Genomic DNA, 22,726 nt, shown 5'->3' with positions numbered 1-22,726 from the left:
GGGGAAATAGATATTGAGTAGATGGAACCAACGTACATGTGAGGGCAAAAGAAGTGTTTCACAAGAGTTCACAAGGATGGATATAAAACATGTAATATTACACCAAAAACATATAGGGGACGACAGACTAATAATGTAAACCATAATGTAAAACACAGTATAACTAAAAATTTAGAAAACTGTATAGCCTAAAGTATAAACCACAATGTAAACACAAATGTTACCTTGTTTGAAAGCTATTGTCTCAATATCTGTACATCAGTTTCAGTAAATATGATATGAATAAGTTAAGAGATTATCGCTGTGGAAGGGAAAAGGTTTTATAATGGATATGTGGGAGTACTTTTTATTGTATATATGAATTACTGTGATCTAAGGTTCTTGTGAAGAGAAGCTCAAAAATTAGGAAAAAAGAAAAGAAAAAGATAGGATGTAGAATTTTTCCAAGTCAATATGTATTCTATATCTAACCTTTAAACTCATCGCTATATTTCATTTTACTAGTAAGGGAACCTGACATTATATTGGGCTTCACTTTTCAGGAAGTTTTGGATCACAGAGTGGTTCAACAATGGCATCGGAGGAATACTGGTATGGGATGTTATTGACAGGGGACATATGGTTGACAGGGAGTTATACAGGGCATGTGTCCAGGGTGCATGGAAATGTTTGGATATACTCATAGTGGAAACAATTAAAAACAACAGCTGGGGGGGTACTGGGTTCCTGGCCAGGGGGTGCTCTGTTGTGGTCCTTAGGGGAGCAGTGGCGGTCCCCCAGGTGCAATGGCAAGGACCAGGAAGGAATGAGGGTCCAACAGTGAGCCCCTGATACTAATGACTATGCTTGTGAGCCTATACACCTGAAATAAGAACAAAGCCTAGAGCAGCACTGTGCCTGAGAGTTCCCTCCTGACAGCCTCCATGTTACTCAAATGTGGCCAGTCTTAAACCAAACTCAGCACGTAAATGCAATGCCTTCCCCCCAGCATGGGACATGACACCCGGGGATGAGCCTCTCTGGCACTGAGGGATCACTACCAAGTACCAGCTCATGACGTAACTAGAAAATGACCTTGAATTAAAGGTTCAATGCGGACCAGCAGAATATTCCTGTCTACATATAATAACAGGAGTTAAAAATGCTGTTTGACCTAAAGTAAGGGGGAAATGGAAAGGACAAATGAGTTTATATGGCTATGAGTCTCTAAAAAAGAGTCTGGAGGTTGTCAGAAGGATTGCCCTTATGCACACCTGAGCAGAGTCTCAGAGACAGATAAAGTAGATACAACCCTGGGTATTGGTCCTTTTGAAGGCTAAAAGGACCCACAGGTTCTATGGTCATGGCAGATGGGGTTCACTGCCATGTCAGTTGGCCCTTCTTTGGAGCCGGTGTTTCTGCATGATGGAGCTGGACTCAGATGGGATCTCTTTTCACAAGCCTTTCCTGCTACTTTACTGGAATTGTAGTCAGTGCTGGGGTTTAAGATATATCTAGGGGATTTGAATCTCTGGACTGACAATATGATAGCCAGGCCCTGAGCCTCAACAGACTTCAGCTCCTACACTCTGATTTATTGGACTTACCCCACTCAGCTAACATGGAATTGAAGAATGTCAACCACTACACCATGGAGCCTAGAGTGCCTACAACTGAAAGCAGGAGGATTACATCCAGTAACCATGTGGAATCCAAGCCCCCTCTTGACATAGATGTGGAATGGACACAACCAAGCCTAGGTCCACAGGAAGGAGGAATACAGTAAGGATTAGAATGGTCTTAATGATATCCTATTCATGAACTATTGTGGTTAATAATCGAGAAAATGTGGCATTGGTGTGGAAAAAGTGGCCATGGTGGCTGCTGGGTGCAGGGAATGGGAGGAAGAGGTGAGATGTGGAGGCATTTTCGGGACTTGGAGTTGTCCTGGGTGGTGTTGCAGGGACAATTGCCGAACACTGTATGTCCTCCCATGGCCCACTGGATGGAACATGGGAAAGTGTGGGCTATGGTGTAGACCACAGGCCATGGCGTGCAGCGATGCCCAGAGATGTTCTCACCAGATAAAATGGATGTGTCATGATGATGGGGTAGAGTGTTACTGTGGGGGGAGTGGTGGGGTGTGGGTGGTGGGGGTGAATGGAGACCTCATATTTTTTTAATGTAATATTTTTAAAAAAATGAATAAAAAAATAAATAAAAGAGACAAAGTTAAGTAGTGTCTGTGTTTAAGCTAGCTATTCCCTCTAACACTACCCCAAATACTTATTGCTAGGGGGTAAGTCAAGTCAAACACCCCTTAAAAAATCTTGTCTATTTCCATTTCCTGTAATTTCTCCTTATACAGTAACTAAAAGGGAAATGCCTCTTCTCATCCCCCTCTTTGCTGTCTTAGGCATAACCATCACCAGGGAAAACTGGGAATGACAATTTATACCAAATCCCATTATCTATTACAATCTCTCCATAGAGCTAACTAACAGCACAGAATAAACCAGTCATGCCTTAGAAGTCCTAAGACAGCGAACAGACCCTCTTGATGCTGATGCACTTGACCTTTCTCAGTCTCACGGTTCAGTATGTCATAGTTGCCCCCACTATGGGGCTTACTTACCACCATCTTCTTTATCCTTTTAGTGAGGCCATGTATCTTCAAAATTCCAGCTAAGTTTATTTCTTTCAGAATCAGTACCTTCTAAAACAGATATTAGTCACATGGGGATTTCAGCCAGGTCCAACCACAGTGTCAGACCCATCTTCCCTCAACTCCAATAGAATAGCCAGAGAGGTTTACACTCTGTCAGGTAGGGACTACTGCCCTAACCAGCAGGAAGAATGACCATTGCCCCTCAACACCCCCTTAAGAATAAGGGCATGAACTCTCTGAGGGGGATGTTGAGGCAGGTTAATACAAGGTAAAGGAGGAGAAGATGAGCCACAACATGGCTGGTAGACAACATGACTGCAAGACCTCACTAGGACCTTGAATGTAAACTTGAGGTCCAATTTTTCTTTCCACGACCTCCCTTTGGCCCCAGATATTCCAAACAGTCCTCAACATTGGTCCCACCATTGGTGGGGTAACCAATAACAACTCATGCCCATCCCCTTATCATTAGGAAGGGAAAGGAGTAATTAACTGTTTAAAAGGTTATCACTTGAGGCAGAGCTTGCTATCTCTGCCTAGAGGGGCCCACACCAAATCTTGGTGTGTATTTTGATCTTTCTCTCCTGACAGCAAGCTCTGTTCTTTCCCCCATTTCCCAAATAAATTCCTTTTATTGGTCTAAAAAAAAAACCCAAAACTGGATCATATAACAGGAGATTTGAGGATACAGAAGAAAGGATCAGTGGCCCCCAAAAATGAACATACAAAAGAACCAATGAAAAGAAAAAGAATGGAAAAAATTTAACAAGTTCTCAGGGAACTAAACCACAGCAAGAAACTCACAGACATACTTGTAATGGGTGTCCTAAAAGGAGAAGAGAAGGTAAAAGGGGCAGGGCAGAAGGGATATTTGAAGAAATAATGGAAAATTTCCCAACCCCATTGAAGGATGTAGATATCCATGCCCAAGAAGTCCAACATACTCCTATCTGAATAAATCTGAGTAGACCAACTCCAAGACACATACTAATCAGAAGGTCAAATGTCAAAGATCAAGAGAGAATTCTGAGAGTAGCAAGAGAAAAGTGATGCATCATATATAAGGAATATCCGATAAGAATAAGTAACAATTTCTCATCAGAAACCATGGAGGCAAGAGGCAGTGGTATGATGTATTTAAGATACTGCAAGAGAAAATCTTCCAGCCAAGAATCTTACATCTGGCAAGATTGTCTTTCAAAAATGCAGGTGAGTTTAGAATATTCACAGATAAATAGAAACTGAGAAAGTTTATAACAAAGAGACAATCTTTTCAGGAAGTACTAAAGTGTGTGCTACAGGATGAAAAGAAAAGACAGAAGAGAGAGGCTTGGAAAAGAGTCTAGAAATGAAGATTATATCAGTAAAAGTAACAAAAATTGTCAAAACAGTGGTGAAAATAAAACATGACAGATAAAATCCAAATGTCAATTTATGAAATAAGAACTGCCTTTACAGTAATAACATTAAATGTTAATGGATTAAACTTTTCAAACAAAAGACAGACTGGCAGAATCAATAAGAAAATATGAACCATCCTAATGCTGTCTACAAAAAACTCACCTTAGACCAAAAGATACCAATAGATTGAAAGTAAAAGGCTGGAAAAAGCTACTCCACACATGCAGTAACCAAAAACAAAAACAAAAACAAACAAACAAACAAAAAAAACCCAACCAACCAAACAAAAAACACTGCAGTAGCTATACTTATATCAGATGAAATAGACTTTAAAAGCAAAATTGTTATAAGAGACATGGAAGGATATTATATATTAATAAAAGGGGCACTTCACCATGAAGAAATAGCAATCAGAAATGTATACGCACCTAACCAGTATGCCCAAAGATAAATGAGGCAAACACTGGCAAAACTGAAGGGAGAAATAGATATCCCTACAATTAAATTTGGAGACTTCAATATACCACTGTCTGCATTGGATAGATCGTCTGGGCAGAGGAACAATAAAGAAACAGAGAGCTTGAATAATACAATAAATGGACTAAATTGAATAGACATACACAGAATATTGCACCCCAAAACAGCAGGATACACATTCTTTTCAAGTCCTCATGGATCTTTCTCTAGGATAGACCATATCTTGGGTAACAAAGCAGATCTCAATAAGTTCAGCAAGATTGAAACTATAAAAAATACTTTCTCTGATCATAATGAAATAAAGTTGGAAATTACCAAGATGTGGAAAAAGGAAAAATCACAAATATATGGAGATTAAACAATACACTCTTAAATAATCAGTGGGTCAAAGAACAAATTTCAAGAGAAATCAATAAATATATTGAGACAAATGACAACAAGAGCACAACATATCAGAACCTATGGGATGCAGTGAAGACAGCTCTGAGAGGGAAATTTATAGCTCTCTGCTTACATTATAAAAGAAGAAAGAGCTAAAATCCATGAACTAACTACACAGCTGGAGGAATAATAAAAAGAACAGCAAACTGATCCCAAAGCAAGTAAAAGGCATGATATAACAAAGATCAGAGAGAAATAAATGAATTGAAAACAAAAGAGCAATAGAGAGAATTAAGAAAATCAAAAGTTGTTTCTTGGAGATTAACAAAATTGACAAACTCTTGTCTAGACTGACAAAGGAAAAAAGTGAAAAAAGATGCAAATAAATGAAATAGAAAATGAATATGGGGACATTACTACTGACCCTATAAAAGAGTTTATAAGAAGATACTGTGAACAACTGTATGCCAACAAACTAGACAATGTTGACAAAATGAAAAAATTTCTAGGAATGTATGAACAACCTACACTGACCCTAGATGAAATAGAAGACCTCAACAAGTCAATCACAAGTAAAGAGATTTGAAATAGTCATCAAACAGCTCCCCAAAATGAAAAACTGAGGACCAGATGGTTTCACAGTGAGTTCAAAGAAAATTTAATACCAGTCTTACTCAAGTTCTTCCAAAAATTGAACCAGAAGGAACACTACCAAACTCATTCTATGTAGCGAATATCACCCTAATACCCAAGCCAGATAAAAATATTATGAAAAAAGAAAATTACAGACTCATTTCTCTAATGAATATGGATGCAAAATTCCTCAATAAAATACTTGCTGATTGAATCCAACGACACATTAAAAGAATTATTCATCAAGATCAAGTGGGTTTTATACCACCATGCTAGGGTAGTTCAACACAATAAAATCAATCACTGTAATACACCACATTAGTAAATCAAGTAAGAAAAATCACATGATCTTATCAATTGACACAGAAAAGACATTTGACAAAATACAGCATCCTTTCTTGATAAAAATACTACAAAAGTTAGGGATTGAAGGAAACTTTCTCAACATGATAAAGGCCATATATGAAAAACCCACAGCTAATATTGTACTTAATGGTGAAAGACTGAAAGCTTTCCCATTGAGATCAGGGACAAGACAATTGTGCCATTGTCACCACTGTTGTTCAAGACAGTGCTAGATGTTCTAGCTTGAGCAATCAAGCAAGAGGAAGAAATAAAGTCATCCAAACTGGAAAATAAGAAGTAAAACATTTGCTATTCATGAATGATATGATCCTAAACCTAGAAAGTCCTGAAAAATCTACAACAAAGGTGTTAGGGCTAATAAACGATTTTAGTAGAGTGTCAAGTTACAAGATCAATACACAAAAATCAGTGGTGTTTCCATACATTAATAATGCACAATCTGAGGAGGAAGTCAGGAAAAAATTTCCATTTACAATAGTGAGTAAAAGAATCATATGTTTAGGAATAAACTTAACCAAGGATGTAAAGCACTTGTATTTGGAAAACTACAAAGCATTGTTAAAAGAAATAAGAAATGACCTAAATAATTGAAAGAACATTCCATGCTCATGGATTGGAAGACTAAATATCATTAAGATGTCAATTCTACCCAATTGGATATACAGATTCAATGCAAATCCAATAAAAATTCCACCAGCCTTTTTTAAACAAAAGGAAAACACAATTATCAAATTTATTTGGAAGGGTAAGGTGTCCCAAATATCCACAAACCTCTTAAAAAGGAATAGCAAAGTTCAAGAATTCTCTCTTCCAGATTTCAAATTACATTACCTAGCTACATTGGTAAAAACAACATGCTACTGGCATAAAGATAGACACATAGACCAATGGGAACTGAACTGATGGTTCAGAAACAGACCCTCACATTTATGGTCAAGTGATTTTTAACAAGCCTGTCAAGCCCACCCAGCTAGGGCAAATCAGTCTGTTCAGCAAATGGTGTTGGGAGAACTGGATATCCACAGCCAAAAGAAAGAAAGAGGACCCCTATCTCATACCTTATATGAAATTTAACTCAAAATGGATCAAAGACCTAAATATAAAAGCAAGAACCATAAAGCTCCTAGAAGAAAATGTAGGAAAGCATCTTCAAGACTTGGTGGTAGGTGGTAAATTCTTACACTTTATAATGAAAGCACGAGCCACAAAAGAAAACATGGATAAATGGAACCTCCTCAAACTTAAACATTTTTGTGATTTGAAGGGCTTTGTCAAGAAGGTGAAAAGGCAACCCACTCAGTGGGAGAAAATATTTGGAAAACACATATCCCGTAAGGGTTTGATTTCCATTCTAAATAAAGAGATCATACAACTCAACAACAAAAGAACATGCAATCCCATTAAAAAATGGCTAAAAAAATTAAATAGATATTTTTACAAAGATGAAATACAAATGGCCAAAAAGCACATGAAAAAAAAAATGTTTCATATCACTAGCTATTAGGGGAATGCAGATCAAAACAACAATGAGATATCATCTCACGCTCTATAGAATGGGCTTTATTAAGAGAACAGAAAACAGTAAGTGCTGGAGAGGATGTAGAGAAATAGGAACACTGTTGGTGGGATTGTAAGATGGTGCAGCCTCTGTGGAAGACAGTTTGGTGGTTCCTCAGGAAGCTAAATATAGATCTGCCATATGATCCAGCAATTCCTCTACTAGAAATATATTCAGAAGAACTGAAAATTCTGACATGAACAGATATCTGCACACTGATGTTCATAGCAACATTATTCACAATTGCCAAAAGATGGAAACAACCCAAGTGTCCATCAACCAATGAATAGATAAGCAAAATGCAGTATATACATTCTGTGGAATACTATGTTGTAGTAAGAAGAAATGAAATTGGGAAACATGATAACAGCAATATTGTAATATTCATGCATCTGTGCTAAAGATGTACTGTATTGATAATGGGGGAGTATGGAAAAAGTGTGCTAAATGTACACTATGGACCATGATTCATGGTAATAATTCAATGATATTAGCTCAATCTGTAGCAAATATTCCACCACTGTGTGGTGTATTGGTGAAGGGATGTTGTATGAGAATTCTACACATGTGCATGTTTTGTAAGCTCACAACTACTGTAATAAAAATATATTTAAAAAATAATAGGGTGGGTTAGGGGGAAATTACACCAAAAGTATGTGATATGGACTATAGTTAGTAGTAAATTTTGATGATATTCTTTCATAATTTGTAACAAATATCTCACAAAAATGCAAGGTGTTGGTGTTGGGTTAATGTAGTAGACCCCTGTGTGATGTTATGCATCTTTGTTTTGTAATTTCACAACTTTTACTATACACTTATATATATTCATGTATGAATGATATACTTCAATAAAATCTAAAAAAAAAAACACTTTCCCACCCACTATGCTGCCAACTTTCAGCAAAAAATTTTATTAAAATGACAATGATAACAACATTAATGGCCAAGTCTCACCAGTACTAATCATTGGAATTTTGCTGACATTGTTCTGAAGACCAGGGTCTAAAAATACACATTTCTTGAGAGATTAGATCCACAGAATCTAAAGAGGAAAATGAGAGCCACAGAGTATCCAAAATTGGATATTCTTCTCCAGTTGAAATCCAGTGGATGGGAATTGCATTTCTCAGGCCAGTCAAGAAATTATTTCCCTTCAGGAACATGTAGCTATTTAAATTCTAGATTTCTTAAAGTTCTGGATTCTGACCTCTGAGGAGGAATTCTAAAACTCCATCTATGATTTCCCTGGCTAAACACTGTCCCCAGTAAATTGTGTTTTTCTGCTTTGCTCATTCTGACCAATCCGTCTAATATTATTTGGTCCTGGAAACACCTTGTCTTCTAGACCTGTCAGTCGCATCACCTTGGGTGTCCATCTCCTTATGTCTGTGCCATAAACAGCAAATTGAGCAGGTGTTAAAGCTGCTGTTGACATCTGGAGCTCTTAACCCAGGACAGGGTAGGCATAAGGTGAGGGGGGAATTTGCCTCCTTTTCTAACTTGGGACCTTCCACTGGCTGGCTGAAGTTCTAATAACTGAACTGAACTTTTTGTGAGAGTTCTGTAAACAGGATAAAGTTATTCTGAGGGATTAAAAGGAAAAGAAAGAGAAGGGAAGAGGAGAGAAAACGGGATGAGATGGAAAAGTGGGGAAAGAGAGAGGAAATCATGTATTGAGCATTTACTTATGCCAGCCACCTTCTCATAGGTATTTAATTTTATTCCTACAGGATAGTAACTGACTAGGTAACTTATCCCAAAAATTAGAGTGACTTCCTAAGATTCAGAATCCCATGCTCAAACCCAGGGTTTGAACTCAGCTGTCTGATTTCAAACCCAAATGGCATATGCAACACCTCATACTTCCTCTTCTGCTGCCAGGTTAGATATTACTAGATCAAGCATTTTCTTCCAGTGACTTTAGAATCCTTCTCACTGTAGTGTTCCAGACAGCCACTATCAATAAGGTAGAAAGTAGTGAAGTCCAATCGATATCCCTCCTACTCATCAGTGATTTGCTAGTTGGAGGTCATCTCAATGCAGTACAGCAGCCCCCACATTCCCACCAGGATCACACTTAGCTGTCCTCCCATCATCTAACAACAACCACTGGAAACATGTCAGTGCATTTCTTTTCCATCTTTTCTCATCCCAGAAATTTTTCTGTTGGCTTGAACTTGGGATTATATTGCAGTTGCATTTCAAATCCTGCTTTTTCCAGTTAAGATCATAACAAGAACATTAAACAAACTCCCATATCATAATTAACTCCCCATGTGTTAATTTTATTTCTGCCCCAGATATATGAAAACCAAAGAAATCAGATGAGACACTCCCTTCTCTCACTGCTTAGCACCCTGTGGCTTTGAATGATTTTTTACAGGAGATGTAAGAAGTGGGCATTGCTTCAGCTTGGGCAAGGTCAAGGGCTTACTGCAGGTGGAGAAATGTTTGGGTGCTAGAACCTGGAGGAGTTCTCCTTCAGCCCTCATTCTCTCCCTCCATGCTTACAACTGACATTCATCTCCCCAACCTTCTTTGATGTTAATAAAATGATTTCATTTGGGCATTAGCCAGAGGACCTGGCTGATTCAAAACCTGTTGTCATCCGTGACCCCTCCACCTGCTTCTTCCAGCAGTGAATTTAGAAAAACTCTTCAGAGGGTAGCAGTGTGTTTGCTATTGTACTGCAGCTCTCCATGTTTGATCTCATGTTTCTTGCCTGGAGCTTGGATTTCAGAACTAGAGTAAATTATTTACCACTGTTAGCAACCAAGCCTTGTGTTATTCAAAATATAAACCTGAAATATTGGAGAAATCAGACCTCACCAAAAGACAATATTTACAGATAGAGAGATGGATCAAAGAATGAGTCATAATAATTCCAGTCCTACATTTTTCCAAGTGAAAGAGGGAGAGATGCAGTTTTCCCTGGCACCTAGGAAACTCAAAGAAACCAATACTAACTTAGGGTGTGTTGACTTCTCCCAAACCAGATCACAGCCTGGAAAGAGGAGGGCAGGTGTGGCTGGGGAATCAGGAAGTGGGGCTGACTTTAAAACTGTCATAGCCTCCTTCCTTTGCAAGTACTTCCTCCTTTGTACATTGTCAGTCCTTGATTCACACTTCTGCTCACCTCAGTGTTGTTCCCTACCTCCACTCCTTCCCTGCTGCCCTCCATGCCATGAGGTCCTCATGAAGGACAGGAAAGCAAGTCACAGAGGAGAGTGTTTATGCACAAGCAGCTACATTTACTTTCCCTGGTAGCTTTAACACTGGGTGACTGGAGGATGTTTCATCTGCCTGATGCCTTGCCTTGTCTGGAATGGAGAAGAATGAGTGGCTAGTGGAAAGCAGTGTTGCTAAGTGGGTATGAGAACGGGCTTTGGAGTGCTGGAAATCTGAGTTTTAGCTCTTGTTCTGTTGCTTTTTGCTATGTGACCTTGAGAAATTTACTTAACCTCTCTGATTCTCAACTTCCTCATGGCAAAGTGCGGACTGTTTCAAAAATCAATTGAGTCAATTCATGTAAAAAAATCCATTTCTGTAAAGAAATTTGTTCAATGCCTGCATATCAATGCTCAATAAATGCTTGTCATGATTGCTGTTAGGAAAACTTACCAGCTTTTTATATGTCAATGAAGTACTTTTGGTAGAAGAGACTGTTTGCTGGAACTTCTGGGTTCTGTGTAAGAAAAAGTCTTTCTCACTCTGACTTTACCAAAGCCCCTTTTTAAGAATTATGAATTTCTGTGTAATAAGGAGCAAAATCTTAAAGTCAGTCCATTCAATGAGTCACTCAGAGTTAACACCCCAGTGGTTGCTTTCTCCCTCATTTTCTTTATGTCTCTGACTCTCTTTGCAAAAAAAGGAGTAGATGAGCTTAGGAAGTCACCAGATGAAGGAGTGTCTTTCAGTGACTTGTGCCTCTGGGTTCCAAAAGCACATGTGGAAAGGATCCACTTCTGCAAATGTGTGACTGCATTTAGGATATAGAGGCAGAGACCTAGACTCCCCAGGATGGCTCTCAGAGGACCGAGCCCTGGGACTGGATCGAAAACAGACTCAGCTCAGTGGACATCAGTGTGTGATGATCCATTTGGGGGCCTTTGGGAGCTCTAGTAAAAATAAAGGACCTCCTGACTTCTGTGCATCTTCTAAGGCAATAGGTCAGTCTTTCCATGTGACCTACTCCCTGCCCTCCACATCAGATAAAGACCAAACCTCATCTGCCCATGTACACAAAAGTAACCATTCCTATGTGACATTTATTACCACATTTCCATGGTTTTAAGATGCCATATTTGTATGGCACATTGCTGATTTCATAGTACCTTTCTAGATGAAAGACATGAACATAAATATACACATTGACTTTATATCATGCTTCCAGAAATGTTAAAATGTGGGAAAATGGGCAACTTGGAGTTGAAAGAAATATAGTCATGTTAACTGAAAGGGTACTTGTTACAAGAGAACTGCTTGCTCTGTTAACTGATTATGGAGCCCCAGAAGCAACTCTGTGTGCTGTCAAGGCTCTCAAGTTCCCCCTCTTCCATCTCTGTTCCAAAGTCCTCATGAATCCAGTATCTGATGTCAGAGAGCTGGTGCTTAATCAATGAAGTCACATTAAAATCTGTAGTATCGACCCAATGACTCCAACCTCATCTCATTTACACAAGCTTTACATGCTCTGCAGAACTCAGAGTTGCCACGCCAGAAGATCCACACCACTTTAACTAACCATGTGATAATTTTATGAGTGATTAAGACCCAATGACTACCAGGCAACAGGAAATCTAAATTGATGGCTCCTTTGCAGTCCTCGTAGCATTTTGCTGGTGGGAACTGGAAGATAAAGGGGGTTTATATTTGCAACGGGACTCAAAAAAGAGCATATGGAAATTGTGTTCCTCTTGTTTATTTCTTTGGTCTAAACTCCAGGGCTAGTTCTTTGATGCCAAAGGCCCCCTTACCAGGACATAGAATAGTTAGATAATTCAGAAGAACAAATGCTAACTGTGTGTGTACAGGAGTGGAAAGTGTTTGAGAGTGACCTTGTGAGCCACTAACCTACTTACTTTGATTGTCCACCTGCAAAAGGGAATGTTAATCTGTGTCAAATTGAGAGTGGAAGGGGAGAAGAAGCTGATGAGGTCACACAACATGCAAACGAGGAAACTTTGTAATAGAAAACAACTTCCGCAGCTCTAAAAGTTGTTCCCCGAATCGTTCCCTTTTCTGAGAGCTGCCTGCCTTACGTCCTCTCTTCAATCTGTAGAGGTACAATTGGCCTCCATGTTACCTTTGCATAATACCACCTCCCTGCTCATAGTTTGATTCTACTAGCTGATCACCTGATTCAAACAGGGCCAATCACATTCTCTGTAACAACTCAGAATCCAATCAAACAGCAGTCGTTCAGTTCATTTCTGTGGTTGGCTAAAAGAACCAGTCATGTCATGTGGGGTCAGTCATGTGGGTTCAGTTCTACCACTTTCTAGCTATGTGACCCTTGGCAAGTTCCTTTATCTGTAAACCAGTAGTGCCTATGTCATGTCAGACATTGCTTCTGCTATGTAGAAAGAGCTCAGTAAATACAAAACTGATCCTTGTATTAGTTTTCTCTGGCTGCCATAAAAAATCACCACAAACTTGGTGGCTTAAAACAAGACATGTTTATTACCTTATATTGTTATAGGTGAGCTGGTCTCATTGGGCTAAAATCAAGGTAAGGGCAACACTGAGTTTCTTCTGGAGGCTCTAGGGGAGAATGTGTATCCTAGAGGCCACCCATATTCCTTGGCTCATGTCTTCAGTCCACCATCTTTGAAGCCAAAAATGCAGGCCAAATCCTCTTCACATGGACTCACTCTGACCTCCTCCTCTGCCTCCCTCTTCCACTTTTAAAGACCCCTGTTAATACACTGGGCCCACCTGATAATCCAGTGTAATCTCTCTATTTTAAGGTCAGTTGATTAGCAACCTTAATTCCATTTGAAATCATAATTTCTCTTTGCCATGTAACAAAATATATTCACAGGTTTGGGGGATTAGAATATGGACATTTGGGGGCATTATTCTGTCTTCCACAAATGTCATAAAAATTTAGAAGCTTTGGGGCAGCAATAGTACATTACGAAAATAGTGAAGAAGAGGAAGCAATTTTATAGAAAGAGCCAGGCCAGGCCAAATGCAGAGAGGCTCTGTCCCCTCTATTTGGCTAAAGCAGAAATAAAAAACACAAACCAGGCATTTTTTCTCACACTGCTAGGAAGAGAACCAAAATGAAGCTACGTAAGCAAAATACATGATTTTCCTTTGGGTGTTCTTGGGTCAATGAATGAAGGCAGAGATAGGAGATGGCAAGAAAACTAGGGATCAGTGTGCTACATTTACATAGAGCCATCTCAAAATCCTAATGGGGGTAGTGGGTGTGGCTCAGTGGTTGAGCGCTGGCTTCCCACATATGAGGTTCCCGGTTCAATCCCTGACTCCTGTACCTAAAAAAAAATAAAAAAAATTAAAAAATCATAGTGGGAGAGAAGGAAGGTAAGAAACAGGTTGAGATTTATAGCAAAATACCATTTATGTAAATACAGAACATGTACACATAGACAAAACCATATTTTTCCAAGATATAGTTATCTTTTAAAAGTATATAAAATATGGAAGGTAACTTGAAGGGTATATATATACATATATTTTTTATTTATTTAATTTCCCCCCCTCCCCCGGTTGTCATTCTCTGTGTCTCTTTGCTGCGTCTTGTTTCTTTGTCCGCTTCTGTTGTCAGCAGCACGGGAAGTGTGGGCTGCGCCATTCCTGGACAGACTGCACTCTCTTTCGCGCTGGGCGGCTCTCCTTGCGGGGCGCACTCCTTGAGCGGGGGACTCCCCTATGTGGGGGACACCCCTGCGTGGCAGGGCACTCCTTGCGCGCATCAGCCCTGCACATGGGCCAGCTCCACATGGGTCAAGGAGGCCCGGGGTTTGAACCCCGCGGACCTCCCATGTGGTAGACGGACGCCCTAACCACTGGGCCAAGTCCGTTTCCCTTGAAGGGTATATATTAAATGCAGTAGCCTGGATACCTGTTGTAGGAAAGAGGAAAATATAAAACAATAAAAGAAAATAAAAAGAAGGTGCTAGCAATGGACAATGATAATACGCCTTCAAGAGATTCATATGTTTATCCAAATTCTTTGTTCTTGAGGTCCTTTATTGCAGACAACAACTATAAGTTTCAGTGGGGACCTTCATACTGTTCCTGTTCCAAATGGATGTCAGAAGATTCTACATTTAACAGAAGAGCTGTATTCAGTCTACACTGGTGTAGCAGACCCAGAGACCGCCAAGACTCAGGATAACCTGGACCACCTTGTCTTGGCTAGTCTATAGCAAATCAGGTTTGCCTAAGAGCTCAATCATCATGTGCACTAGCAAGCTGGAGGGACTACATTACATGAAGAGCTGATGCAGCCCAGCTGGTTTCAGCTGTGCCTTCATTTGCTGACCAGTTAAATGTACTTGGGGCACCCAAGCAAGCAGCTGGGTGACCCACTAAATGAGTCGCAGAAGAGATTGACACAGAAGCTATGAAATGACACTTGGCTAGTCCTCTTCACCATCTTCTATACTCTACTTGCACTGGAGATATTGCAACCCCTCTAGGACTCAGATTTCTCTAGCCATAGAACGGACAGCATGTCTTCTAGTTATTTCCTGCTCAGGGATGCTGAGAGGGTGGATGCCTCCCTGAGTTACTTACTGTGGTGCAGGGGCCAAGAATTTGGGCTTCATAGGCTTGAACCCACACTCTGTCATGGACTTGTGTAATTCTCTGTGCTTTCACTGTCCCTTCAGTTTCTCTATCTACAAAATGAGAATAATAGTAATATTTAGCATAGGGGCTTATTAAAGTGCCTGGCAAATGGTAATAACTCAATTAATATGTGCTATTGTGTTATTTCTATTGTAATTATCATCATTTCTGCTATTACCGTTATTGTCAATATCATTACCATATTATCCAATTTGGGGGCAGATGCACTAAGGGAAAAGAGATTGCCATTAGAAAAATTATTTTGAAAGTTGCATCAAAGCACAGAATGTTCAGAAGTGAAAGATGGACACAGGGAAGGAAGAAGAACCAGGGAAGAAATGCTGGGGGAAAATGAATTTGCACCTTATGAACACCTACCTGACACCTGGCACATAGCAGTTTCTCTGTCTCTCTGTATCTCTCTCTCTCTCTCTCTTTCTCTCTCTCTCTCTCTATATATATATATATGTATATATATATATATATAAACATGCACATATATATAAAAATTACTTCTTAGTAGATAAATTATGATATTTGATAGTATGATATTACTAAAATAAGTGCTGACCAACAACAAACCTATGGAAAGGCTAGATTTCCAATCTGTCATTCCCCTCCATGTTGCTCTAGGAACTCAGTGAATAAAATTTCAGTGAACTCAGTAAGTCAAAACCACAGAGCTTCTCTCAGTGCCTTTTTTTTTGCATAGTATCATTAAAAGCTTAACAATTCAAGGGTTTTCTTTTGAATGAAATAGTATACATGGTTGATGAAATTGCCTTTTGTCTCTGATAACAGTAATGTTTTGCAAGTCATGGGCTATGAGACAGAATGATCCCAGAGCCATGGCAGAGAAGGACTTCGTATTTAATGCCCTGGACTCATTTTATAAGCTGATTTTTGCTTTTGTACGAGGACGAAAATGATTCATTTCATCCAAATTATCCTTTTCTCATTGTTAATCCATTGTGTTTTTCTGAACATTCTCCTAGGGATTAGTATTGATGGGGTTCCTGGGAGAGCCCAGCTAATGTAATAAAAGTTTCCCAAGATGTTTACTGATGCTCTTCTCCTATTGATCTAATTAAAGGTTGTTTGGTCTGTTTCTCTGTCAGGATGGTTCTTACATGTTTAGACATCTCAGAACCGGGGCTAAATTGCTCTGCGATAATGAATTACAATTGCAAAGGAATTGGATTTCAGGGTACAAATAAGTGAATTATCTAGGACTTTAATTATAGGATTCCCCCTGTTTTGGGCAATTGATGGTTTCTTTCTTCCTAGACCAAGTCATTCTCCACCTAGAGCTAGGCATACACAGTCATTTTGTGGAACATGCTTTAAGTTCTTGATGTAATGGATTGTGCAAAGGATAGGGTATGGGATCTGTTGAGTTAACTCTTAGTTCATTTGATAACTAGCATTTTCCTTCATTCCAAGATATTTTGTATATCAATGGAGATTATTCATTAGGGACAAAGGGATTGACGGTATAAGAAAGAAGAATTGGGAATGTAAAGTTCTTAAGAAAACGAAAAGTGTGTGGATCACATGTTGAGGGATTGACCTTGGGAATAAAAGAAATATTTTCCCAAGAGGAAAGAATGAGAAGGTCAATAGAGCTGTCAAGAGGTTTGCAGATTTGGTGTTAGCAATATTAGCGTTCTCATCCAAAGTTTTGCAGTTTTCAATTGAGTATGAGATAAGGCCAGCTGTTAATTGGAGAGTGGTTAATGATAACAACAACAAAAAGAAAAACATTTGACAACATCCATTGAGTGCTTCCTAGCTGCCAAGCAATATATTAACCATTTTGCATGCATTCTGTAATCTTCACAACAACCTTACAAGGATGGATTGGATCTTGGAGAGGAGGAAAGTAAGCTCAGTAGAGAAGTACCATAGGATGCAAAACCACTGTCCTGGTTTTATTTTATTTTTCTAGGGTTTAGCTGCTCAGGCACAGAATGGAGAAAGCAAATCACACACTGCATCCAGGACTGGCTTTCTTCAGGAAAATATTATGGAGAAAGAAAAGAAGTCAAGAGCATTTAGTAAGTGGGTAATTGCAAGTGAAGGACCGTGGGATAGGATCAGAATAGGAAAAGGGGTAAAAGTAGGAGATGGCTGATGAATGAGGGGAAAGTGGTGATGGAAAAGGATAGAGTCCTAATGAAGTAGAATAATTGTTCTTTTAGCGATCGTTATACCCAAGCTGAAAGAATAGGAGTTTGCAGTCAGAAGTAGGGAGCTGGTGCTTGTAATGCTTGCAGATGGGCAGCTTTCAGTATAATGAGTTCAAAAGTATGATCCTGAGGGTGGTAGCTGAGGTCTAGAGGAGGTTAAACAATGGACAGGATCAGAATTGTGTTTCGAAGGATGAGCAAAATGGAGTGGGAAAATTTAGAAAGAGGAGATGAGTGGAAAAGAGTTTTGGTTATCATGTAGGGAGATCATTACTGCTTGGCTTGGACAGGATGATGAGAGTGAGCATGGAGGTGAGGAAGTGGGTGGACTAGGTGGTATTTAACAGGTAGAACGTGAATGAGTCTCAGTGCATTTGCATGTGGGAGGTCAAGGAGAGAATAGAAACAAAATGGTACCCAGATTTCTGGCTTTACGCATCTGGGTGAAGGTTGATCTACTTCAATCACATTAAAGGACTGGGGGGAGCGAAGGATGGAATCGAAAGTAGACATGCAGATTATACTTTAAAAGGTTTAAGACAAATTAAGATTTCTCCACTAAGATATATAAGATCCTTCCTTACATGTTGCTTTCAATGTTTTAGCTCATGTAAAAGAGTTTTGCATTTGACTAGATTCCTAATTAACTCAGATAGGGTCTATGGGAGGAAGGGGTTTCTAAAATGGAGAAATGAATACAGAAGGTTAAGAAAGACATGAAAAGAACTGAGCATAGGACCCTAGCAGGTCTAGAAATAACTGAAGTGGCACTCCGTGCTGGGCTGTGGAGTCTGCTAATCCGGTGGCTAATAACAAAGGTATGAACTTGAGGCATTTTTATGTTTCTTAGCGCTGTGGTCATGATGTTTATCCTCATCTCAAATTATCTGGGAAGAAGAAAACCCTCAACATTTTTCTCCATCTCCATCTCCTTCAAGTGACTTGAATGGTCTCATTGAGTTGCAGATAGGAGAAATCCACTTTAGCCAAGATTAAACAAAACATGGGAATTCAGAGGAAGAGCAGTGAGGGCATTTGGATGAATCTAAAGAAAAATCAGAAGAAAATCAGGCTTTAGAAAAGTTGAAGACCAGAATAATTCTAGGTGTCTCAGTAGCCGTGACCTGTGGACTTGCACCTAGCAGCTTTACCATCCCTTATGCTTATTCATTCACTCGGCAAGTGTTTATTGAGCTACTACTATGGGCCAGGCACTGTGCCATGTGCTGGGGATACAAAAGTTAGCAAAAGTAAAGAAGACCCCATGCTGATGGAGCCTGGTGTCTACTATGACGGATAGTCATTAATCAAATGATCATACATAAAAATGAAAAATTGTTTTTATAAAATGGATAGGTACCTGGCACAATGACAATGACTACCTAACGTGTAAAGAAAGTAGACAATTTTGGCCCCAACAGGGGGGTCTGGGATGATTTCCCTGAGAAAGTGACCACTGAAATGATGCTGGGAAAATGAGGAGAGTTGACACTATTATTATCCTTTATATGGATTAGGAAACTGAGGTTCAGAAAGATGAGTAACTTGTTCTCCATAACCCAGATTGTAACTGGAGGAATCAGGATTGAAATCTGGGTCTGTCTGACCCCAAAGTCCTTGATGTTAGTGAAAACAGTTTCCTACAGTCTTTTCTCCATGGAATTCATTTCAGCCCTCCTTGAATGAACTTTTGGACCCTTTAAAAGCAAAACCCAAAAAACTAAAAGTTGTTATGGTGAAAAATGCCCATAAACCCTTATATCATACCAGCTCCCACTTTGTAGTACCCATATAGACCAGGCTGTGTCCACGTCTTTAAAAAATGTCACAACATGGGATTGATTTCCAATACTTTCTGCTTTAATTATAATCTCTAGCATGGAAATGAGATATTTAGATTGTTAGTAGTTGACAGTCTCCATAAATCACAAAAGGAGGCTCAGCAGGATGATAGGAGGTGCTATTTTGTTCTCTGCCATACTTCTCTCTGGTTAAAATCCCTCCCTGCAATTCTGTGTACCAAACAGTCATGAACTATACATGTACTTTCCGAAGTTTGATGAAATTCTCCCACCTATTAAATTGCTAGGTTCCCAAATCTAACATAAATCTAATCCAAACACACTTAGGGAAATATTGTGCCATTTGCTCTTCTATTACTGTGCCTTCGGTTTTATTGTATCATGTATTCAAAGTGTTGAGAGCTTCTGCTTACCCTGTATTCACCTGGGGATTACAAACCAGCCAAATGAGCCTTCAACAAGACTCAGGGATGTTAGAAATCCTGAAAGCACAGCCTGCATCATTCCACCTCCTCACTCAGGAGGCAGCCTCTCCACTGCCTTCAAAGCAAGTGTAGAAGAAAATGGGACATGTAGTAGAGAAGCCAAACATGCAAATAAAAATCTCAAGACAGAGAGAGCTGGGCCCACTTCCCAAGTCCTTCACAGGCTTGCTATTGCCTAAGGGTGAAGAAATAAACTTTTTAGAAGTGTCCTAGGTTCTTTATGATATTTTCTCTCTATGTAACATCCTCTAGCCCCAACATACTTTCTTCTCCAGCCATTTCAAGCTACAGCAGATCCTTGACATATTCTCATTGAACAATCCAGTTACTATTTACGATTGACCTTGAGGTCCTTGCAATGATTAGAATTTTTTCCCCCATTGAAAAGTAAAAGAACCATAACTCAAACTGACTTAAGGAAAAAGAAGAAATTGCTAGGCTATACAGCTCTGAAGTCCACGGATATTAGAAGCTTCAGGTATGGCTGGATCTAGGGGTTCAGTTGACAATTACCAGGACTCAGATGCTCACTATCTCTCAACTATGCTTTCCTCTGTGCCAGCTTTATTTTAGGAAAGTCATCTTCCTAATTTGGCAAGAAAGCCTCTGGGAGCACTAGGCTTACATCCTATTACTTCAATCGAGCCAGAATAAAAATAGTACCTCTTTTCTTTTTTTAAAGTTTTATTTTATTTATGCTGCCCCCCCTCTGGCCGCTTGCTTGCTGTCTGCTTTCAGTATCCATTCACTGTGCATTCTTCTGTGTCTGCTTGTCTCCCTTTGTTGTGTCATCTTGCTGTGCCAGCTCTCCACAGGTGCAGGCTGTCAGCTCTCCATGGGTGTGGGCCAGCTTGCCTTCACAAGGAGGCCCTGGGATGCGAACCCCGGGCCTCCCATATGGTAGACAGGAGCCCAATTGATTGAGCCACAGCTTTCCCAATAATGTCTCTTTTAAAATAATACCAGAAAAGCTGAAAGTATTTATTAAAATTTGAGTCAGGAAAAATCAGAATATAGCATACGAATATCCCAATTAAAAGTTTCTCTAGAAAAGTCAGAAGCTCTGACAATCCACACCCTTTGTTGGCAAATGGTCTACATGGGCTGGCTGATTAGAAGATGCACCATTCCAACAGGGCGTGTCTTCTTAGTTCACTACCATCCTTCCCACACCCTTTGTCTCCCAAGTTCCAGAGTCAGACACCAGTTGTCATGCATCATCAAGCTTGCGCTGTTGTTTTTGCTTTAGGAGAGAAGTATTTCTTGGTGCCCATATTTTTCAGAAAAGTGGGTCAGTTAACGGACAGCTGTGAGCTTCTTGACACCTTCTCTACATTAGTCACTTCTATTGCTTATCTGACCCCTGAGGACTTGGAGGACTGAGCCTCCACAGGGAAGTCACACTACTTTGAGGATGTGCACCTGGGAGAGCCAACTGTGCTCAGAGACCCTGGGTCCAGGAATGGACAAACCTGTGCAAACAGAACAAAAGTACAAATGAAGATTCATTCACACATTCAATATTCCACCTCCCCCTCACCCAAAATTCAAGCCCCCATACAAGATGTAGTTAACAACTTAATTGATGGCCCTTGGTAATACTCCAAAAGTGCCTGTGTGGGAAATGCAACCTTCAGTTTTTAATTTGGTCATCTCTTGGGAAGGAGGAAGGCAATTTACCAACTATTTTAAGGAAGCAACGGCATGTGTTGTTACTTGCTTTAAACAACGGAAATTCCTTTCTGAGATCAGCATGAATCACTTTGTGCTGTATTAACTGGGACCAGGAAAAAAAATCTTTATATCTTTTGTGTAAATTCCCATGTTTCCAGACCCGTAATAGGAACCAAACCAAGTGTGTGTTTATTGAACTACTGATTATTTCCCTGGATTCCTCCATTATTCAGAGTCTTTACTGGCTTTTTATGTGGTATAAAGACCATTGTTGATAACCAGTCAACTTGTTTGATCATAAGGAAGGACAAGTTCTCATCTTCCACCTGGGGTTTAGAGAAAGCTGGTTCTGGGAAGGTTGTATGACATGCCTGAACGTGTTTGGGCAAGTCTCAGCTGATTAACCAGGCTTTCTGTGAGCTCCTGGAAAAGGAGAAACCAGAGGACTTCTGATCTGACAAGGCTCCACACTGGAACCCCTCCCTTCAGTATTTAACTATAATTAGCGAGAGCCATCCATATGGCGACTCTTCTCGGGCCAGATGGGTGGTTGTCAGGCGGCACATGATCTTTGCTTCACTTTGAAGGAGACATGAGTAATCCGAGGGATATTAATCCAACATGGGCTATATTTATCTCCATTTCTTTGGTTGATAATACATCTCTATTTCTTCCCTAGTCATCAGGGGGTACGGGGCACAAGCCCAAGATAGTCCTGCCCAAAGCTTAGGAGAACATGATACAGCCACTCTTTGAGGTTCCTGCTTGTTTCCACAGCCCCATCCTCAAATGGCCTCAGCACCCTGGAAGGAATTGCCTCAGATGTAGGATGTAGAAGCCTTAGAGATTGTCCAGGCAGTTTGACATATGAGGACACAGAGGCTCAGGGAGGGCACATGGCTGGTCCAGGCAAGTTAAGGATGGAACTGGAGTGACAGTCACTTGACCGCTCTCTGGTTTTAACTGGGCAGTGACCACATCCCATTTTACATTTGCTGGGGCAGTGTGTTCATTTTCACTCTCAAAAGAGAAAAACTTACCCAGTCACCTTATTTTAAGGGACTATAGCTGCCTTTAAAGGGAAGCAGAGGGTGGGTACTGAAAAAAGTGTCTTTGATATCTTCCCACTCCTTTTACTGTTTCTTTCCTGTCTGGATGCCTATTAGATCCTACCTTGAAGGTTCTTGATATCAAGTTAAAATTTTAGCCTACATAACCTAACAAAGCTTATGGTATTTTTATTATTTTTTTATTGCTGTTCTGTTGTTACTGTGCATTTTCATAGT

The sequence above is a fragment of the Dasypus novemcinctus genome, chromosome 23 (assembly GCF_030445035.2).
Source record: "Dasypus novemcinctus isolate mDasNov1 chromosome 23, mDasNov1.1.hap2, whole genome shotgun sequence".
Taxonomy (NCBI): Eukaryota; Metazoa; Chordata; class Mammalia; order Cingulata; family Dasypodidae; genus Dasypus; species Dasypus novemcinctus.
This window is presented reverse-complemented; position numbering follows the sequence as displayed.